Raw genomic sequence first — 14,565 nt, 5'->3', positions numbered from 1 at the left:
GTGGTTTAATTTATGGTTAATTATAAACTGCATAATCCTGGAATGGATAAATGAAAATTTGGCATTGGTTATCCCGGTTTTTTATTGTTTTACGCTTTATGAAGACAACCCAAAAGGCAAATCATCCATGTTTGAGGTTGCTTTTAGGTTGTCATATGTCATGAGCAAAAATCCTTTTTATTTTATTTTCTTTAAAATGATTTCATGAAAAGGGATTAGTCTTATTTAATTTCATTAACCCTAATTTCTATTTAGAATTTTGAATCTATGAATACGTGGCATGGAGAAGTCATAAGCCACATTATGTACTATTGCATTAATTTAATCCTAGGATGTGTTTTTTAAGAAACTTAAGATACCTTGAGTATAGGTGGGTCAAAATTGGTTGGTAGAGATGCTAAGGGTACACTGGAGGTATGCATTTCATCAGCTGATTTGTTCTGGATAAATATTTTAGAATACCCACTTTATGTGTAGGCTTGACCATTTATACGTGTATTGTTTGTGGCTATTGGATTGTAAGATAGAGAATCATTTCATTTTGATTTATAGCACTTAGAAGTTGGTCAGAATAAAACAGAGGGGGATTATTTTTTATTTGCCTAGTGAAGCAAAATGTCAAATCTCATTTGCTGGTGTTCTTTCATTAGTATACAACTTAAAGTCATGTTTTACCCATCCTCCATACCCTCTTAGGTTGTGGTTGTTCCCAACTACTAGCAAATGGGTTTTCATCTTGTGATTTTCTTGACTGGCAGTTCAAGAGTAGAAAGTATGTTATTTCATTTTGCACTACTTTTTTATATAAGAAAAGAAAAGTATCTAGTTTTCACATGATGCCCATGTGATCTAGGGACCTAGTATGTTATAAAACTGTGTTCTAAATATACTTTGAAGATGCCTACCAAGTGTTTATGTCCTCATTGTGACTTTTGTTTACTAAGCCCAGTTTATCTCTGGATGCCCTAGTTAGAACACAAATGGGTTGTGCTGTACTAAAAAGATTAGATCCTCTTGTCCTTTGCGTTACTCTACTGTGGAATTTCAAAAATATTATCCATTTCAAAAGTTTGAAATGAGAGAATTTGATTTTATCATGTCTTCACAATAATTGAAATATATACCTAAATTGTGATTTGTGAGTCAACATTTATTTAAGTCTGGATAACTTGGTAAAATATAATCCAATCATATCAGAACACTTATAGATAGCATTTTAAGCAAGTACTCCATCATAGATTTACCCTAAAAGCAAATAGGGAAAGCATTGCACAACTGCTAAGACTTAGATTGGCGGAGCTAGAAACAATACGGTAGAGTTGGCAAATACTTAACAGCTAACACATGAACATGCAAATGTTTGTCCAAAAAAGCAATATAGAAAAAATAGGTATCTTACTGCTGAGTGAGCACAAGGACCAAATAATTGTCATATATGAATCTAATATTTTCATCTAATTGGCTCTGTACTTGTGGCCTGCCCTATTACCTTATCTCTGGGCCAAATTATGGTTTATTACCTTTCTTAAAATCATTGGATATGTTAGTTAAAGGGGAAATTATTTTCACAATGTACTTTTCAAGATTAAGTTTTCACTAACTGCAACTTCAAAGTGCAAACAAACAGTCCACTTCTATGCACGCCTTGCGTTTTACCCTTTTCTAAAATGCAATGTTTACATTCTTTTTGAGATTGATGCTAATCCAATAGGAGAATATTAATGATCAAGGTACTCTTCATACGAAAGGGTTGTGGTTCTAGTCTACAATCCACACACGCTTATTGCCAATTAAAGTGAACATCTCTGCATTAAGAAAGCAGCCAATGTGATGAGAGGACCAAAGGACAAAATCCAATTGAATCGTTATAGCTTGCTCTTAGGAACCCCAACTGCTCTAGACCTACTTTCCACTGCTCGAGACAGCTGCTTCACCGCCTCTTTGGGTAGATCGCGGGGACTGCTCAGCCATTGTCCTCCATCGACCACCAATGTTGTTCCATTGACATATTTTCCTTAAAAGCATAAGACATGTACATAAGATTCTCGGTGTATAGCAATATGAGGATAAAAGGAAGAGTAGCAAAATTATTTAAAACATTTATAAATTCCCAAAAAAATATCTTTAGCTTGAAAATTATGCAGTTTTGAAATCATGAACATAAAAATTAGTGCAGTGGAAGCACTTATTGTTGCGAAATGGAAAAAGCTCAATATCCCAAAATGTAACTTGTAGTCTTATAAAATTAGAATAAAAAGAAATCATCATGAAATGTACGTCATAAATTGAAATTTTATTGTATTTATATAAAACATAAAAATAAAAAAGAATAAAATGAGTACAATTTCATCAGAAAAGATTACAAATGGCACTTACGCACGTATCATCAATATCCCCAGTTTGTATCTACTGTTCTTGCTTATGCTCAGAGCAATCTAACTTTTAGGTGGTTCATTACCAATTAATTAGAATTAAACCTTTTTCAATACTTCCCAGGAATACATAGCACCTAGAGATAAGGAAATAAGAAACAAGGCAACGGCCTCTATTGGTGAAAATAGAATACAACTGTGTTTATCTAGATCTAGACACATCATACCTACATTATGAGTCACAAAGAGATCCATCACAACCAAAATGCCTATATCAGGAAATTGATAAGTACCTATACCAGGAAGTTTCCATTGACATGTCTCAGAAGTTGTTAGAGAAATTAAAGTACACATTGAGGAGAAATGAGGTTATTTTTTCCCCATATGGACTTCAACTAACACATTTATACCCAACAGAAATGACAACATCAGCCCATAAGCAAATATTGTAAGGCATATTAGGGAGTAATTCAAAGAGAAAAAGAAGGGTAAAAAAAAGGTTTGTAGGAACATGAATAAACTTGCGGAATCAGCCTAAGGAACAACCTATTGCAAGCTAATCAAATAAAGCTCCTTCATGAAGAAGAGATTGTGGAATCAATCAAGATGCAAGGAGAAGTAAAGACAAATTAATGAGAAGAGTTCAAATGAATGTTCCTATTTCATTGAATATTTTAGGAAGTTACATGCAGGGGCTATGAAAACTGCTCTTCATCCAACATTGTCAATCAAGAGAGAAAAGAGGAATGTGTGTGTGTGTGCGCACGTGTGACAGAATCCTAGAAGGGCCAAAAGTAAAAAAAGTTGTCAACCTCAGTCAGAAATGGATCCGGGAATGACAAAAAATAAGTTTCATAAATTAATTTGTGTTTTACTTAATTGTCTAATTGCAAGTTATGATAGCTAGGTTATGAAGGGATTTCTACCATTTGACCAAAAGGGAGTACATTCTTGGGAATCCACATACACACATGGCATAGAGGGGGAAAAAATTACATTAGAAAAAATTAGTAAATTAGATTACTGACCAGCATCAGATGCAAGATAGAGAGCAGCCATAGCAATATCCCATTTCTCACCAAATTTATACGAAGGCTGTGCCTCTCTAGCTTTGCTTATAATTTCTTGAGGTAGAAGTTTACTAACACCAGCAGTGTCTTAATAGGTCCTGGTGCAATCCCATTGACTCTAATGTCATAGTCTGTTCCCCACTCCAATGCCAAGCTTCTTGTAATGCTATCAACAGCTGCCTGGCATAAAAGAAAAGAATGTGAAGATATTGAATACAGTTAATAAGAAATGTTATTGACAAACTCACAAACCCCATTTTACAAACCTTGGCAGAAGATACATGGATTTGATACCAAGTGGCTGTATAATGCATAGTTACGCTTATATTTATGATTGTTCCACCATTAGATGGGTGTTTCCCTGGTCCCCCTTTCTTAAGGTTTTTAAGTGCTTCGTGGCACATTGTAAAAGTGCCAACAGAATCTATTTCTATTACTGCAGAAACCAATCAAAAAAAGGAAACATTCAATTATAAACTCTTAAAGAGTCTTCGTGTACTGAAAAACCTGGAATAATAATGTAATATTGTCCCGGAGTCACTGAAATCATGTGATATAAATTTAAGTTGCAATTCTCAACCTAGTTAACTTGAGGAACCACCAATTGACATAAGGCACCACCCACCATGTTTAGACAGCACATGGTGCTACTCGTTTTATTTGTTTGGAATTTGAAACAAATCAACTTTAATGATGTCATAAATCAATTTTATTTCATGAAATGGAATTCTTAGGAGTTCCTTAGTTTCATCTTTGAATTGGCTCCAGTTTCTTCAAAGATTTGATTCTAAAGGATTGTGTCCTACCCTATAAGAATAGAAACTGAACTCATTTCATTTTTCTAGATCACCCAAGAAAGACCTCAATGAGCATGTGGATCCATATACTAGAATAAGTGAAAAACATATTCACTGATACTTTCAAACTTAAAAAATAAATAATAAATAAATAAAGCTTCCCCTGCTTTTGAAATGAATGTTAAGCATAATCGTGATCTATGAGTATTTTCCGTTGGGAGTTATGATGTTCATGACCCAATATATACTAGTTACAACTTAAATCAACTTAAACAACTTAGCTTTAATTCTTGGAAATTACCATGGACATAAAAATATGAACAAAGATAAAAATCCAATCAAATTATACAGTGTAGGATAAATCTTCCAATACTCTTTATTGAATCAGAAGGAATATTTTGGATCCACACGTCTAAAGATACAACCTGTACGGAAGCCATTAGTGGTTAGATCCTCTGCTGCTACAAGGAAATTGCCGGCTGCTGCATTTACAAGAATGTCAAGCCTGCCAAAATGCTTAATAGTTGATTCCAGAACTCTAATTGCATCTTCCCTTTTGCGAACATCTCCCTCTAGTCCAACAGCCTGCAACAAAAATATTCATGAAACCAGACATCAGCATCCAACTAAAAGAAAGCATAGTAGAAATCCTGCAATAGTTTCCAAGCAGCAATCAGAAGAATTCTACAATGTGGGAGTTTAGTTAACCTATCAGAGTCAGACAACAATCTATATTAATTACACATCACTAACACTAACATCAACATTCCGGTCCTCTCAACTATGCTTCATCATTTATTCTCATTAATCTTCTCAGATGATTCTATAACAATTTTTTGATACAAACATAGGTGGGAATCTGCTAGAACAAGTCATGACAAGTGCTTGTTCCAAAGCTTCTCTTTCAGTTTCTTGATCTTTTTTTTTTTATCAAAAGATGAAAGTTTCTTAACCTTTTAACCTACCCTATTATTCCTTTTTTTTTAATTCAGCCAAGGTTTTGTTTCGACCATATTGTTTTGAACCTTAGACTCGATACTTACCGTACGTAATTTACCAATACCAACACTAGTGTAAAAGTTCTGTTTGTCTTATACACTGTAGGAAAAAATTTGCTAGTAATGAACTTATTTCGACAATGCAAATTAACCTCCTATTGTTTATCTTAGTACTCCTCGGCTGCCTGTTTCTAGGTTCAATCATACATAAATGTTAATTTGTTTGTATGGTTTGAGAAAACCCGTTTAACCCCACTTGTAGATTGAGCCAGATTATTTCCTCAAGTGGAACTTCCCAGATAATATATATTTAACAAAAAAATCACTGAAATTATTTATCAACACTATTCAACTAGGAAATTAAATATATTTATTAATCGTATTATTTAACATACAAAATACACATGGCGTATCCTGATTAGTCAACAGATCCATAGCCAAGTTATCATTTAAGTTTCTGTTTGTTTGTTAAATCCTGATTAACATATATAAAATAAAATGGTTGTTCATACCACATATTCGTTAAACTCCAAGTTCAGTAATAAGAACAACAAACAAAAACTCATGATTTCATCCATTTTCCTAACACTTTTCTCAGAAACCAAACAAGACCCCAACTTTCATTCCAAACATAAAAGAGAAAGAGAAACTCAAAGATATGAAACAAACCCAGTTGACAAAAACAGTGTAACAAACTAGTTGAAAAAAAAAAGGATTCTGGGAAGTGAGAGAAAATAAATTACATGAATTCCATGAGATCTAAGGGAGTCAACAGCAGAGTCAAGGACATTCCTGCGGCGGCCCATGATAACAATGGAGGCTCCATGTTTTCCCAACTGATATGATATCTCATACCCAATTCCTGACCCTCCACCAGTCAACAATGCCACCTTCCCTTTCAGTATTTCAGCCTTGAAGGGAGATTCCATTGCCATGAGTTTCTGTAAATGTGTGTATGTGGTTTTCTAGTTCTATATAATGAGTTTTTCTCTCTGAGAAAAGTTTGTCTGTTTTTAACTGTGTCTTTCTGAGAAAACAATAATGCCTTGCTGTTCGAGACTTGAGTTTACCTCGTGCCATTTTACGTGACACATGACTCAACCACATATACATATTACATACGATTTAGTTTTTCGTTAGGCATTCATTAGGTTCTTCGGTTGATTCTGTTGTATTTGGAGGCTTGGAGCTCCATTAATTTTTTCTCTTTTGTTTTTTAGTGAACAAAAGAAAAAGGGAAAAGAGATAGTTGTGATCTCAAAATTTTGTAAACATGACCATTCCTTAATAAGTAGGATAAATAAATATAATGAAGTTTCTATTTTCTTATTGAGCGACTTTATTTTTGGAGAAATTTTATATCCACAATATTTTCATAATATTTTTACAACATTTTTACAAAAAATTCTAAACATCAGATTGTTACAAGTTGTTATTAGTGGAGCAAAAAAGTAATTTTAATGATAAATTCAAATTATAACCAATAATAACTAACCATTTATAATTTATTGTGAAAATATTGTGGATATAACACATCTCTTATTTTTGTGGAGTAAGCTACAAAACTTTTACTTTAATTTGGACTTTACTTACCAATGAAATACCTATTTTGTCTTTTGTTACCTAATTAACTCAAAAAAAAAAAAAAAAAAAAAAAACCAAGTGCAAATGCAAGTCAAGGTACAATTTTCTCTCTAAAGAAAAAGCTACTAAGAGCACTCACAGCAGTGGTGCTATATTGCTATATTACTATATTTTAACTCCTCAAACACTAAAAACTTGCTACAGCAGTGGAGCTAAATCTAAAAATTTTAGCTCCATTACGTTCACATTAACTTTTTGTTTTTTATTATTTCTGCATTTCATTCTCCGTGTCTCTCTCCACACTGCCTCTCCATCTCTTCTTTCTTCCGCCACAGACCTTCTCTCCATCGCCGATCTCACAAGCCCAGCCGCCGACCCTTTTCTCCATCCCCGATCTCACAAGCCCAACCGCCACAAACCTTCTCTCCATCGCCGATCTCACAAGCCCAGCCGCCGACCCTTTTCTCCAACGCCGATCTCACAAGCCCAGCTGCCACAGACCCTTCCGTTTCGCTTTGCACTCATTCTGTTTCGATCGAGAAGGACCAAACCACGCCGTTGGCGGCGAAATCGGGCGGTCAGTATCAGTTAGGGCTCGATTCGTCTGTGAAGACCGTGAAACCGTGCCCCTTGGCACAGGTGTCGTCGGCTGGTACTGAAACGGACAGGGTATCGGGCATGGGTTTCGGTTTGGTTGTGTTGATTTTTCTGGGTTCTTGTTTTGTTCTTCTTCACTGGTTTTGATGGACACGACGGGTTGTGCTTGTTGTGGTTGTGCAGTGATTTTTATGGATTTAACGGTGGTTGTGGCTGAGTGTTGGTAGTTGAATGAAATATTATTTTATTGTAGTGTTTATATTATTTTATTGTGTTAAAAGCTAAAATAGATCCACTGCTGTAGTATGTATGTAGGTAAAATAGATAAAGTGACTTTTTGTATAGCTAAATAGCTAAAATTTTACATCCACTGCTGTGGATGCTCTAAATGATGCAGAACAGAATCTTCAAATTGATTTATGTAATTTTTTATATTTGGTATTTTTATGTAGGGGTGTGCATGGGTCGGGTTGAGGGGATTTTTTGACCCAACCCACCATGGTGGGTCAAAAAAAATTCAACCCAACCCACATGGGTCGGGTTGAACCCATGGGTTTGACAAAAAAAAAATTTTATTATTATTAAATTGAGTAGAAAAAAAATATAAATATTAATATATTAAAAAAACCTAAAAACTAGTATCAATGTAACTTCTTAAAGGTAAATAACACTAATGACTAAAAAACAATAGTAATTTATTAGGATTTGTGTGAATTAATTGGCATTTATATAGGATAAGAAAAACTGGTTATTTTAAAATTTATATATATATATATATATATTAAATTAGTATTAGTAGGAAGAACCGAGGAAGTGCTGCTCTACAGCTAGTTTTTTTTTTTTAAATTATTAAATATATAATATATATATATATATATATATTTAAATATATATATAAGTGCCCTACAACTAATTTTTTTTTTTTAATTATTAAATATATAATATATTTTAAATATATATTAAATATGGGTGGGTCGGGTCGGGTTTGGCGGGTTTGTAATTTTATGACCCAAACCCAACCCAACCCACCAAGCCTTAAAAACCAACCCAACTCGGCGGATCGGGTTGGGTTGGGTCGGGTTTGGCGGGTCGGTGGGTTTTCTACACACCCCTATTTTTATGTAATTTTCGTTATTTTAGGTTTAGGGCAATTATTTCCTTATTTTTAGGTTCTTTTAATGCTTTTTAGATCAAATTTGGTTCCTATAATGGTTAGGTATTAATTAGGACTTATTTTAAAATATATTTTCTTGTCTGTCAAGTTTTACAAAGCCCTTAAATAGACCCCTAAGTCTGTAAACGTTTTTTAAACAATTATTCAATCAATAAAATTCAGACTTTTTGTCTTTCTATTTTCTAGTGGATTCCAAACCTTTTCTCCTCGTGGATTCAAGGAATCCTCGTGGATTCGAGATTATTTTCAAAAGCAAATGTGTTTTGTTTCTTATTTTCTAAAAGTAGACGTGTTCTGCTTCTTGACACTTCCGAATTCCCATATCAGTTGGTATCAAAGCCTTGATTTATCCTGGTCTGGAGGTTAACGATAGCGCTGTTGGAGTATGGAAACAATAGGGATAACTGCCGCGGAGAAGTAACTCATGGGCAATTTATTGGTAAGCAAATTTCATATATACATTATAGAAGAATTGCAAGCTTTAATGGTTATTTTTATAAAGAAGATTTTCTTGATTGGTTACTTGATTTGGAGGATTTATTTGACTATGAGAATATTTGTGATGAGAGTATGCACCACGTTGCTGGGTATGAATAAAGACTGATAGAATATGACAAGGTAAAGACAAAATTCGTTTATGGCCAAGGATGAAAAAGATGCTTGCTATCAAATTTTATCATTTGGATTGTGATGAACTTTTGTTGTATACAAAACAAGATTATTATTGGCCAAAAAGTTCATACTTGAATTATTTTGAAGAACCATATATTCCACCATTAAAGGAAGAATTGCATGTTGAAGAAAATATTGTTCTTGAAAATTATGTAGAAGTCAAAGAACAAAACATATAGAATTCTGAAGAAATTAATGAAGGTCTTGTGATGGAAGAAGATCTTCAAATCAAGATTATTGTGGAGGAGAATAATGAAGATCCTATCATAGAGAAAGATCTTGAAATCAAGATGGTAGAGACCATCGAGGAAGAAATTGAAGAGGAAAGTTTCAAGGATCTCAATGAAATGAAATCATATGATTGTCAATCTCAAGATCTTTTTATTTTGATGATAAGCGATACACCGAAATTTATTGATTTTATTGGAGTTGATAGATTTGTTTCAATTGTAAGTTCTTATTTGATAAATCTCGACAATTACATCAAGAGCAAGGAAAAAGAAATTCAAGTTGATTTTTTTATTTCATTAATGAGTTGCAAGTATGGAAAGAAGATCAAGGGGCTTAAGTGTGGACGCCGCCCCCCCCCCCCCCCAAAAAAATTTTTTGAGACAATTTTTCTACAATTTGGTCATACATTGGATCCTTAATAACGTGACTCTTGTGTGCTTGTATTTCTAGGGTGTGGTGTGTGTATGTGAGTCCCTTTTTCTTATTTTTATTTTAGGAGTTGCTACCAATCATTGGTTTTGTGTTAGGTGCGATTGATCACCTAGGGGTCTAATTTATTTTAAGTTGCCTGATTAACTAAACCAAATTTAAGGGTTCATCAATTAAGGCAAACTAAAAAGTCTCAAACCAAAGATCTTGGACTTGGAAGTTTGATTACGTGTGGGGAAGGTGTTAGGCACCTCACAACCCCTACCCAAAGAGAGTAGCTCATTTTAATTTATTTCAAACGTTATCTTTTTGTGGAGAAATAAAATACTTGGCGTTTTGATTCTTGAAAAAAGTTTTGTGCAAACAATAGACATATATATGCATGTGAGTAATTATTTACCATATAGCTAGAATGTGAATATTAACTCCAATAAATATCTACAAACAAAACATGTGAGGTATATACATAGGTAGCATGTGACAAAGCATACAAAAATAATTTATAAGAGAATGTGAATAGAATATTTAATAGGTAGGTAGCATGTGAATATTAACTATTATACAAAAGAGAGAGAGAGAGAGAGAGAGAGAGAGAGAGAGAGAGAGAGAGAGAGAGTTAGAAGAGTAGCACCTTTTTGTCATCCACAATTTTCTCCTTTTTATCATGCAAAAAAGATGACAAGTAAAATACGTTAGTGCCAAAGAAATGAGAGGGATGATGTAAGATTGATTGGTGTCCAAAGACTCAAAAAAATGAGTCACAGACACAAATCCTTAACAACACTTGTGGGGTAAGAGAATTTGTGGTCCCGGCCCACTTTCCATTAAGGCCCAAGGCCCGCGCTGAGGAGAGTAATTGCCGAGGACAAGTAGCGAAAGTCCAAATGGCCTAGAGATGCAGTCGAGGATGACCCTGTCCTCGGCATCCCAAGGCCTAAAAAGGAAGAACGACACATCATCAAAGGCAGCCTCCAAAGCGCTCCCAGAAGAAAAGGTGAGTAGAATGAGACTCGCACGGGGGTACAGTGTGGGAGTGGTACAAGGAAAAGACGTCACATTCGCATTGAATGTGCCAACAAACGCCCTAGCCACATTGATGGGAAAAGACCCTTGAATAGTGTGGCTTCGGTTATTGCAACTAACAGAAAGTGGGGGGAGGCGGCTAATGGGACAAGCACTCGAGTAGTTACCTACCTGATCAACAGATGGAAGGTCAAGATCAACTGAGAAGGGCTATATAATGTAAGAACTCCTGCGCCAAAAGGGGGCGGGTGGAATGGGAACAGAAAGTGAAAGGAATAATAAGAACTAAAGCCTCCCAGGCCGTGCCGAGGAGAAAACCTTCTTAGGCAAGCACGGTTCATCCTTGTGTAATTACTATAAACACCATGATTAACCACAGTCCGATGACCAAGGCCTAGCCTTTTAGCCCACTCTCTACAAATTTATTGTTTGAGCCTCTAACGTTCGAACCCAATAAACCAGTTTGGGATCGTTACAAATTGAGTCCTTACAATTGGCGCCGTCTGTGGGAAAGGCTTGTGCGTTGGCACAAGCGGTGGTAGGATCAAGCCTCTGTCAAACAGGGGTCTGCGAAAGCCCCTCCATCATTTCCAGCAGCACGCTGTTGTTGTCCTAATATAAAGTTCCACTAGGAGCTACACTTCGAAGCACCAATGGCACGGGCAGTTCTAGGGGCTTCCAACATCAAGTCAACGCCCCACACCTTGGTCGAGGGGCTAATCCTCGCAACTACTTAAAGAAAACCTAAGTTTTGGACAGAACCAAGGTCTTGCATGGTCCTCGGACTCAAACCTATGGGGAAACCAACTACTTAAGGAAAATCTAAATTTTGGACAGAACTAAGGTCTTGCATGGTCCTCGGACTCAAACCTATGGGGAAACCAACTACTTAAAGAAAATCTAAGTTTTGGACAGAACCAAGGTCTTGCATGGTCCTCGGACTCAAACCTATGGGGAAACCAACTACTTAAAGAAAATCTAAGTTTTGGACAGAACCAAGGTCTTGCATGGTCCTCGAACTCAAACCTATGGGGAAACCAACTACTTAAAAAAAAACCTAAGTTTTGAACAGAACCAAGGTCTTACATGGTACTCGGACTCAAACCTATGGGGAAACCAACTACTTTGAAAAAACTATAAGTTTTGGATGGAACCAAGGTCTTGTATGGTCCTCGAACTCAAACCTATGGGGAAATCAACTACTTTGAGAAAAACTATAAGTTTTGGACAGAACCAAGGTCTTGTATGGTCCTCGGACTCAAACCTATGGGGAAACCAACTACTTAAAGAAAAAATAAGTTTTGGACAGAACCAAGGTCTTGCATGGTCCTCAGACTCAAGCCTATAGGGAAACCAACTACTTAAAGAAAACCTAAGTTTTGGACAGAACTAAGGTCTTGCATGGTCCTCGAACTCAAACCTATGGGGAAACCAACTACTTAAAGAAAATCTAAGTTTTGGACAGAACCAAGGTCTTGCATGGTCCTCGAACTTAAACCTATGGGAAAACCAACTACTTAAAGAAAACCTAAGTTTTAGACAGAACCAAGGTCTTGCATGGTCCTCAGACTCAAACCTATAGGGAAACCAACTACTTAAAGAAAATCTAAGTTTTGGACAGAACCAAGGTCTTACATGGTCCTCGGACTCAAACCTATGGGGAAACCAACTACTTTGAGAAAAACTATAAGTTTTGGACGGAACCAAGGTCTTGCATGGTCCTCGGACTCAAACCTATGGGGAAACCAACTACTTTGAGAAAAATTATAAGTTTTGGATGAAACCAAGGTCTTGCATGGTCCTCGGACTCAAACCTATGGGGAAACCAACTACTTAAAGAAAATATAAGTTTTGGACAAAACCAAGGTCTTGCATGGTCCTCGGACTTAAACTTTTGGGGGAAACCAACTACTTAAAGAAAATCTGAGTTTTGGACAGAACCAAGGTCTTGCATGGTCCTCGCTCTCAAACCTATGGGGAAAACTAGATACTCCAAGAAAATTTAAGTACCAGGCCCGGCTCAACAGCACACGCAGCACCTCGGATGATGCCTTTAGTTCCCCAAATATATGTTTAGATACAAGTCCAACGCCCCATGGGCGCTGGCAAGTTAGAATTCCGAGATGTGATCCCAAACATATCATATGCACAACCATTCATACATGTTAAGATAACTAGTTCAAAAACCATGAGATTCGCAACAATAGTCAATATCAGCAAGGGCAACGAACATGTAATTTAAAGGAAAAAGAAAAAAAAATTTATACATGTGGTCAAAGAGTTTAATTACAAGCAAACTCTAAAGTCCTCAAAACAAAAGGGAAACTAATTAATAGTCAAACTAGAAACAAATACAAAAGTTGGCCAGGGCTTCTACTTCTTCAATTTCGTTTTGGCCACTTCTTGGGAAGGCTGAGCAGGATTAGCCTCGGGGCCTTGAGAGATGTCCCCTTCCTGGGAAAGTTGAGCAGGATTAGCCTCGGTGCCCTTGGAAACATCAGTAAGGGGAATGGCCTGAAGGGGCTGAACGAAGAGGGCCGGCTCCTTGGCACCAGAGATCTGAGCACTGACTGTAGACTTGGCAACCTCCTGAGGCATCTCAGGATTCAGACCTCTAGGTGCTTCTGTCGCCTCATGAGGCTCTCCTCCCTCAGTCGACTCACCAAGAATGACAATGAACTGAGCAGCTTCTGACTGAGCAGCCTCAGCCTCTTGTGGAATGCTCATAACCTCGGAGCTGGTGGAGGCGGTTTCACGGATGACTGAAGGATAAAATACGCTCTCCACTTTCCATAAGTCGGACGAAGCCTCCACCCCAGCTTGTTTGAAGGCCTCATCCCAAACCTGGGAGCAGTATAGCCTGCATACACCAGGGATTTAAGCTTTAAGGAGGGCCTAGGTTTCAGTCACCCCCGCTTCGTTAGCCTCCTCCTCGACCTTGTCCTTGGTAGTTTCGGCCTCGGTCTTGGCAAACTCAACCTCTGTCTTGGCCCTTATGGCTTCATCCTTGGCCCATTCCGCCACGCCCCTAGTATTGTCTGCCTCGATCAGTTTCTTCTTTAAATCACTGATCTGCTCCTTGGCAATTCTCCAATTGCTCCTCGATAGCAAGTAGGCGCCTCGTCTGCTCCTCGGCCTGTTTTTGGGCACCAGTCAAACCTGCCTCAGCACTATCCCTAGCTCTAGTTGCCTCCTTTAAGTCCTCCCTGGCCTTTGCGAGGTCAGCCTCGGAAGTTTTGAGGGTTCGCGCAGCATCTATACGTTTATTGCGCTCAATCTCTGCGGTCTTACTCTGCCCCTTAACTTCTTCCTCTATCCTATAGGTGGCCTGGATAGCCTGCCAATTGAGACAAACACATTATGAATGAGAATCTAAGAGCAAGAATTGACGGAGTCTTAGGTTTTAGAAGCCTTACTATACCCAAGTACCTCTTTACATTGAGGAAAACCTCCTGCATCCTTATGTTCTTCAACTCTTCCATATCGGTAGGAAGCAGCAGGACCCTCTCTAATGCGTCGGCTACATAAGCGCCTTCGCCGTCCCCAAGGTTCCTCAGGGATGCATCTTCCATCAATGGCTCCCCGTGGAGCATTGGGGCAAGAAGCCAAGCACTTGGC

The 14,565-nt window shown here is 37.1% G+C and overlaps 1 pseudogene; it reads right to left on the bottom strand.

The window, feature by feature from the left end:
- Nucleotides 1–1,632: 1,632 nt before the first annotated feature.
- Nucleotides 1,633–6,302, bottom strand: LOC115967782 (annotated as a pseudogene).
- Nucleotides 6,303–14,565: the final 8,263 nt, after the last annotated feature.

The sequence above is a fragment of the Quercus lobata genome, chromosome 11 (genome assembly GCF_001633185.2).
Source record: "Quercus lobata isolate SW786 chromosome 11, ValleyOak3.0 Primary Assembly, whole genome shotgun sequence".
Taxonomy (NCBI): Eukaryota; Viridiplantae; Streptophyta; class Magnoliopsida; order Fagales; family Fagaceae; genus Quercus; species Quercus lobata.
Note: the sequence above shows the minus strand (reverse complement) of the source record. Positions and strands in the feature narration are given on the sequence as shown.